Raw genomic sequence first — 7,411 nt, 5'->3', positions numbered from 1 at the left:
TACAGAGACCCACTTCAGACCTAGGAATACATACAGACTGAAAGTGAGGGGATGGAAGAAGGTGTTCCATGCAGATGGAAATCAAGAGAAAGCTGCAGTAGCAATACTCATATCACACAAAATAGACTTTAAAATAAAGACTGTAATAAGAGACAAAGAAGGACACCACATAATGATCAAGGGATCAATCCAAGATGAAGATATAACAATTGTAAATATAGATGCGCCCAACATAGGAGCACCTCCATATAGGAGGCAAATACTAACAGCCATAAAAGGAGAAATCAAAAGTAACACAATAATAGTGGGGGACTTTAACACCCCACTTACACCAGTGGACAGATCATCCAGACAGAAAATCAATAAGGAGACACAGGCCTTAAATGACACATTAGACCAGATAGACTTATTTGATATTTATAGAGCATTCCATCCAAAAGCAGCAGAATACACATTCTTCTAAGTGCACATACAATATTCTTCAGGATTGACCACACACTGGACCACAAAGTGAGCCTTGGTAAATTTAAGAAAACTGAAATCATATCAAGCATGTTGTCTGACCACAATGCTATGAGATTAGAAATAAACTACAAGAAAAAAACTGTAACAAACACGTGGAGGCTAAACAATATGTTACTAAACCACCGATGGATCACTGAAGAAATCAAAGAGGAAATAAAAATACCTAGAGACAAATGATCCAAAACCTATGGGATGCAGCAAAAGCAGTTCTAAGAGGAAAGTTTATAGCCATACAATCTTAACTCAGGAAACAAGAAACATCTCAAATAAACAACCTAACCTTACACTTAAAGCAACCAGAGAAAGAACAAACAAAACCTAAAGGTAGTAGAAGGAAAGAAATCATAAAGACCATAGTAGAAATAAATGAGATAGAGACAAGACAATAGCAAAGGTCAATGAAACTAAAAGCTGGTTCTTTGAAAAGATAAACAAAATTGATAAACCTTTAGCCAGACCCAACAAGAAAAAAAAAGGGAGAGGACTCAAATCAATAAAATTAGTAATGAAAAAGAAAAAGTTACAAGTGACAGCACAGAAATACAAAGGATCATAAGAGACTACTACAAACAGCTATATGCCAAAAAATTGACAACCTGAAAGAAATGGACAAATTCTTAGAAAGGTACAACTTTCCGAGACTGAACCAGGAAGAAATAGAAAAAATGAATAGTCCAGTCACAAACACTGAAATTGAAACTGTGATTAAAAAACTCCCAACAAACACATGTCCAGGTCCTGATGGCTTCACAGGCGAATTCTATCAAACATTCAGAGAAGAGCTAAAACCTGTCCTTCTGAAACTGTTCCAAAAAATTGCAGAGAAAGGAAAATTCCCAAACTCATTCTATGAGACCAACATCACCCTAATACCAAAGCCAGACAGAGATACCACAAAAAAAGAAAATTACAGGCCAACATCACTGATGAACATAGATGCAAAAATCCTCAACAAAATACTAGTAATCCGAATCCAACAATACATTAAAAGGATCATACACCATGACCAAGTGGGATTTATCCCAGGGATGCAAGAATTTTGCAATATCAACAAATCATTCAGTGTGAAACACCACATCTACAAACTGAAAAATAAAAGCCATATGATCATCTCAATAAATGCAGAAAAAGCTTTTGACAAAATTCAACACCCATTTATGACAAAAACACTCCAGAAAGTGGGCATAGAGGGAAAATACATCAACATAATAAAGGCCATATACAACAAACCACCAGCTATAATCATACTCAACAGTGAAAAGCTGAAAGCATTTCCTCTAAGATCAGGAACAAGACAAGGATGTCCACTCTCACCACTTTTATTCAAAATAGTTTAGGATGTCCTAGTTACGGCAATCAGAGGAAAAAAGGAAATAAAAGGAATCCAAATTGGAAACGAAGAAGTAAAACTGTCACTCTTTGCAGATGACATGATACTATACATGAAAACTCCTAAAGATGCTACCAGAAAACTACGAGAGCTCATCAATGAATTTGGTAAAGTTGCAGGTTACAAAATTTATACACAGAAATCTGTTGCATTTCTATACACTAACAATGAAAGATCAGAAAGAGAAATTGAAGAAACAACCCCATATACCATTGCCTCAAAAAGAATAAAATACCTAGGGATAAACCTAAGGAGACAAAAGACCTGTACACCAAGAACTATACGATGCTGATGAAAGAAATCAAAGATGACACAAACAGATGGAAAGATATACCATGTTCTTGGATTAGAACAATCAATACTGTCAAAATGACTATAGTACCAAAGGCAATCTACAGATTCAATGTAATCCCTCTCAAATTACCAATGGCATTTTTCACAGAACTAGAACAAAAAATCTTAAAATTTGTATGGAGAGTCAAAAGACCCCAAAGAGCCAAAGCAATCTTGAGAAAGAAAAATGGAGTTGGAGGAATCAGGCTCCCTGACTTCAGAGTATACAACAAAGCTATGGTCATCAAAACAGTATGGTACTGGCACAAAAACAGAAATATAGATCAGTAGAACAGGATAGAGAGCTCAGAAATAAACCCACGAACCTACAGTTAATCTATGACAAAAGAGGCAAGACTATACAATGCAGGAAAGATAGTCTCTTCAATAAATGGTGCTGGGAAAACTGTACAACTACATGTAAAAAAATGAAATTAGAACATTCTTTAACACCATACACAAAAATAAGCTCTCAATGGATTAAAGACCTAAATGTGAGACCAGACACTATAAAACTCTTAGAGGAAGACATAGGCAGAACACTCTGACATAAATTGAAGCAATATTTTTTTTGAGCTGTCTCCCAGAGTAATGTAAATAAAACCAAAAACAAACAAATGGGATCTAATTAAACTCAAAAGCTTTTGCACAACAAAGGAAACCATAAACAAAAACAAAAAGACAACCCACAGATTGGGAGAAAATATTTGCAAATGATGCAACCAACAAGGGATTAGTCTCCAAAATTTACAAACACCTGATGCGGCTTAATATCATCAAAACAAACAACCCAATCAAAAAATGGGCAGAAGACCTAAATAGACATTTCTACAAAGAAGACATACAGATGGTCAAGAGGCACATGAAAAGAAGTTCAACATCACTAATTATTAGAGAATGTAAATCAAAACTACAATGAGATATGACCTCAAACCAGTCAAAATAACCATCATTAAAAAACCCACAAACAATAAAGGCTAGAGAGGGCTCCATTCCTGCAGAGAAATGGGAACCCTCTTACACTCTTAGTAGGAGTATAATTGGTACAGCCACTATGGAGAACAGTATGGAGGTTCCTTAAAAAACTAAAAATAGAGCTACCATATGATCCTGCAACTTCACCACTGGGCATATATACAGAGAAAAACATGGTCTGAAAGGATACATGCACCTCAAAGTTCATTGTCTGGCAGTGTTTTTCCTTTCTTAGCGGTGTTGAAGATAATGGTGTTAGCTTACAGTCCAGGCACCTTTGATTTGATGGAATATGGTAAGTTGCATAGATAATCACTAAGCTGGGGTATTTCCAACTGGTACTGAATAATTTATAAAAACTGTCCATTTTTATATCTGGAGAAAACCATGGTTTGAAAGGATACATGCACCCCTATGTTCATAGCAGCACTGTTTACAATAGCCAAGACATGGAAGCAACCTAAATGTCCATCGACAGAGGTATGGATAAAGGAGATGTACATACATACAATGTAATATTACTCAGCCATTAAAAAGAATATACATATATACAATGGAATATTACTCAGCCATTAAAAAGAATGAAATAATGCCATTTGCAGCAACATGGATGGACCTAGAGATTGTCATACTAAGTGAAGTAAGTCAGACAGAGAAAGAGAAACATCGTATGATATCGCTTATATGTGGAATCTAAAAAGAAATGATACAAGTAAACTTATTTAAAAAACAGAAACAGAGAGACTTAGAGAACTAACTTATAGTTACCAGGGGGGAAGGGTGAGGGGAAGGGAAAGTTAGGGAGTTTGGGATTGCCATATACACACTGCTATATTTTAAATGGATAACCAACGAGGACCTACTGTATAACATAGGGAACTCTGCTCAATATTATGTAACAAAGTAAATGGGAAAAGAATTTGAAAAAGAATAGATACATGTAAAAAAAAAAAAGAATAGATACATGTAAATGTATAACTGAATCACTTTGCTGTACACCTGAAACTATCACAACATTGTTAATCAACTATAACCCAATATAAAATAAAGTTTAAAAAAATAAATAAATGATTTAATAATTATGTTTAGCACCTACAAAAAATTTGAAATATATAATCACTGAAATAGAAAAAATCATATAAGTGAATAATTCTAGATGGACACAAATTAAGAGACCATTAGTTATCTGGAAGATAGTGCTAAGAAATTCACTGAGATCATATTACAGAGAGAGAAAATATTTTTAAACGTGTAAGAGAAGTTAAAAAAGACAGAGGACAACCTGTGAGACTCCCATTTGTGAGGCATCCCAGAGGAGAAACCTAAGGAAATGGTAGAGAATCACATGGCTTCTGAGAACATCTAGAATAGAAGAAAGATGCAAACCCTCTGCTTGAAAATGTGTAACAAGTGCCAGGCAAGATAAATCAATAAACTTGCACCCAGAGAAATCAAAGTGAATCTCCAACCAAGTAAAGACAAAATTTCAAAATTCAGAAAGAACACACCATCTACAATAGGATGATAATTACACTGAAAGTGGATTTGTCTTCAGCAGAAATACATGTTAGCAAAAAGTAAGCAGTGTCCTCAAATTGTATAGGAAAAACTATGACTCAAAACCATTATACCCTTCAATCACATGAAAGGGGAGATACATTTTTTCAGACACATGAAAACTAAGAGTTTACCCTAAAACCTCATTGAAAGATCTGCTGAATGACATATTTCAGCAAGATGAAGACAAAGTGAAGCACTGGGATATAAGAGATCACTGACAGCATAGAAACTGGTGAAATAAATCAACTCTAGATTATAAACAATAACAACTATAACTAATGCTTGCATTTACAAAGGGACCTAAAATTTTAGATAATAAGATGGGTGGGAGAAATTCAGGGAGTAATTCAAACATGTTAAGGGTCTTGCCTTAGTCTAGTCATTCATTTAATTTAGAAAATCTTTATAGAGTAGTTAGTATGTGCCAGAAACTGTCGTAGGCTTTGGAAATAATGCATAAAGAGAAAAATGGCCTATTTTCGTGGAACTTACATTGTAGTGGGTAAACAAACAAACAAAAAAATTATGTGAAATAATGTCAGGGGCTATGATAATTTAAGTAGGATGACCGACAAATCATTTTTGAGAGTGCAAGGGGGTGCTGGTACTATTATGCCAGGAAAACCTCCATAAAATGCTACAATCCTCCTACAAACTGATCACCATATGTAGATGTGCTATGTAACCTTTCAGTGCTGTGATGAAAAAAAACAATGAATTGAGTATGTTGAGGCTTTGTTATAAAAATATGAAATTAAAGGGGACTTCCCTGGTGGTGCAGTGGTTAAGATTCTGCGCTCCTAATGCAGGGGGCCCGGGTTTGATCCCTGGTCAGGGAACTACATGCCACATGCATGCTGCAACTAACAGTTCGCATGCCACAACTAAGGAGCCCATGTGCTGCAACTAAGGAGCCTGCCTGCTGCAACCAAGACCTGGTGCCACCAAATAAATAAATAAATATATTTAAAAAAAGGATTGGGGTGGATTTACTTATTTTAAAAAAGTATGAAATTAAATATATGTTAAAATTTAGGGGTATTTTTTAAAAGAATAGAAATAATTAAAAGCAAGTAGAGAGTAGAAAAAACTGTATCAATTCAATTAAAAACCAGAAAAGTAAGAAAAACAAAAGTATGGTAAAAAGATAAGTGATTGTGGAAGAAAAGAAATTGTTATTAACAAGCTCTGGAATTCTTATACCACTATTCCTGGTGTTACACCAGCTTGTCATTATCATTTCCACTTCCCAGACAATTAGTGGACTCAGGCTTTTGAAGGCTGTATCTTTAAGGGTTTTTTTGTTTCCTGTGAAATATACCTTCAATTATATAATCAAAATCAATAGGGAAGAGACCTTCAAGATGGCGGAAGTGTAAGACGTGGAGATCACCTTCCTCCCCACAAATACATCAGAAATACATCTACATGTGGAACAACTCCTACAGAACACCTCCTGAATGCTGGCAGAAGACCTCAGACTTCCCAAAAGGCAAGAAACTCCCCACGTACCAGGGTAGGGCAAAAGAAAAACAAAAAACACAGAAACAAAAGAATAGGGATGGAACCTGCACCAGTGGGAGGGAGCTGTGAAGTAGGAAAAGTTTTCACACACTAAGAAGCCCCTTCAGTGGCAGAGACAGGGGGCGGCGGGGGGAAAGCTTCAGAGGCACGGAGGAGAGCTCAGCAACAGGGGTGCAGAGGGCAAAGCGGAGAGATTCCCACACAGAGGATCAGTGCCAACCAGCACTCACCAGCCTGAGAGGCTTGTGTGCTCACCCGCCGGGATGGGCGGGAGCTGGGAGCTGAGGCTCGGGCTTCGGAGGTCGGATCCCAGGGAGAGAACTGCTGTTGGCTGCGGGACCACAGCCTGAAGGGGGCTAGTACACCACAGCTAGATGGGAGGAAGTCCGGAAAAAATTTTGGACCTGCCTAAGAGGCAAGAGACCATTATTTCAGGGTGCGTGAGGAGAGGGGATTCAGAGCACCAGTTAAATGAGCTCCAGAGACAGGCGTGACCCACGGCTATCAGCGCGGACACCAGAAACGGGCATGAAAAGATAGGCCTGCTGCTGCAGCCACAAAAAACCTCTGTGCAAGCAAAGGTCACTATCCACATCTCCCCTCCCGGGAGCCTGTGCAGCCTGCCACTGCCAGGGTCCTGTGATAAAGGGACAACATCCCCAGGAGAACACACAGCATGCCTCAGGCTGTTGCAATGTCACATTAGCCTCTGCTGCAGCAGGCTCGCACCCCATTCTCTACCCCTCCCACCCACCGGCCTGATGAGCCAGAGCCCCCTAATCAGCTGCTCCTTTATCCCTGTCTTGCCTGAGGGAAGAACAGACGCCCTCAGGCGACCGACACACAGAGGCAGGGCCAAATCCAAAGATGAACCCCAGGAGCTGTGCGAACAAAGAAGAGAAAGGGAAATTTCTCTCAGCAGCCTCAGGAGCAGCGGATTAAATCTCCACAATCAACTTGACGTATCCTGCATCTGTGGAATACCTGAATAGACAACGAATCTGAAAATTGAGGCAGTGGACTTTGGGAGCAATGATATATATTTTTTTTTCCTTTTTCTCTTTTTGTGAGTGTGTATGTGTATGCTTCTTTGTGTGAATTTGT

Source organism: Eubalaena glacialis, chromosome 1 (assembly GCF_028564815.1).
Source record: "Eubalaena glacialis isolate mEubGla1 chromosome 1, mEubGla1.1.hap2.+ XY, whole genome shotgun sequence".
NCBI lineage: Eukaryota > Metazoa > Chordata > Mammalia > Artiodactyla > Balaenidae > Eubalaena > Eubalaena glacialis.
This window is presented reverse-complemented; position numbering follows the sequence as displayed.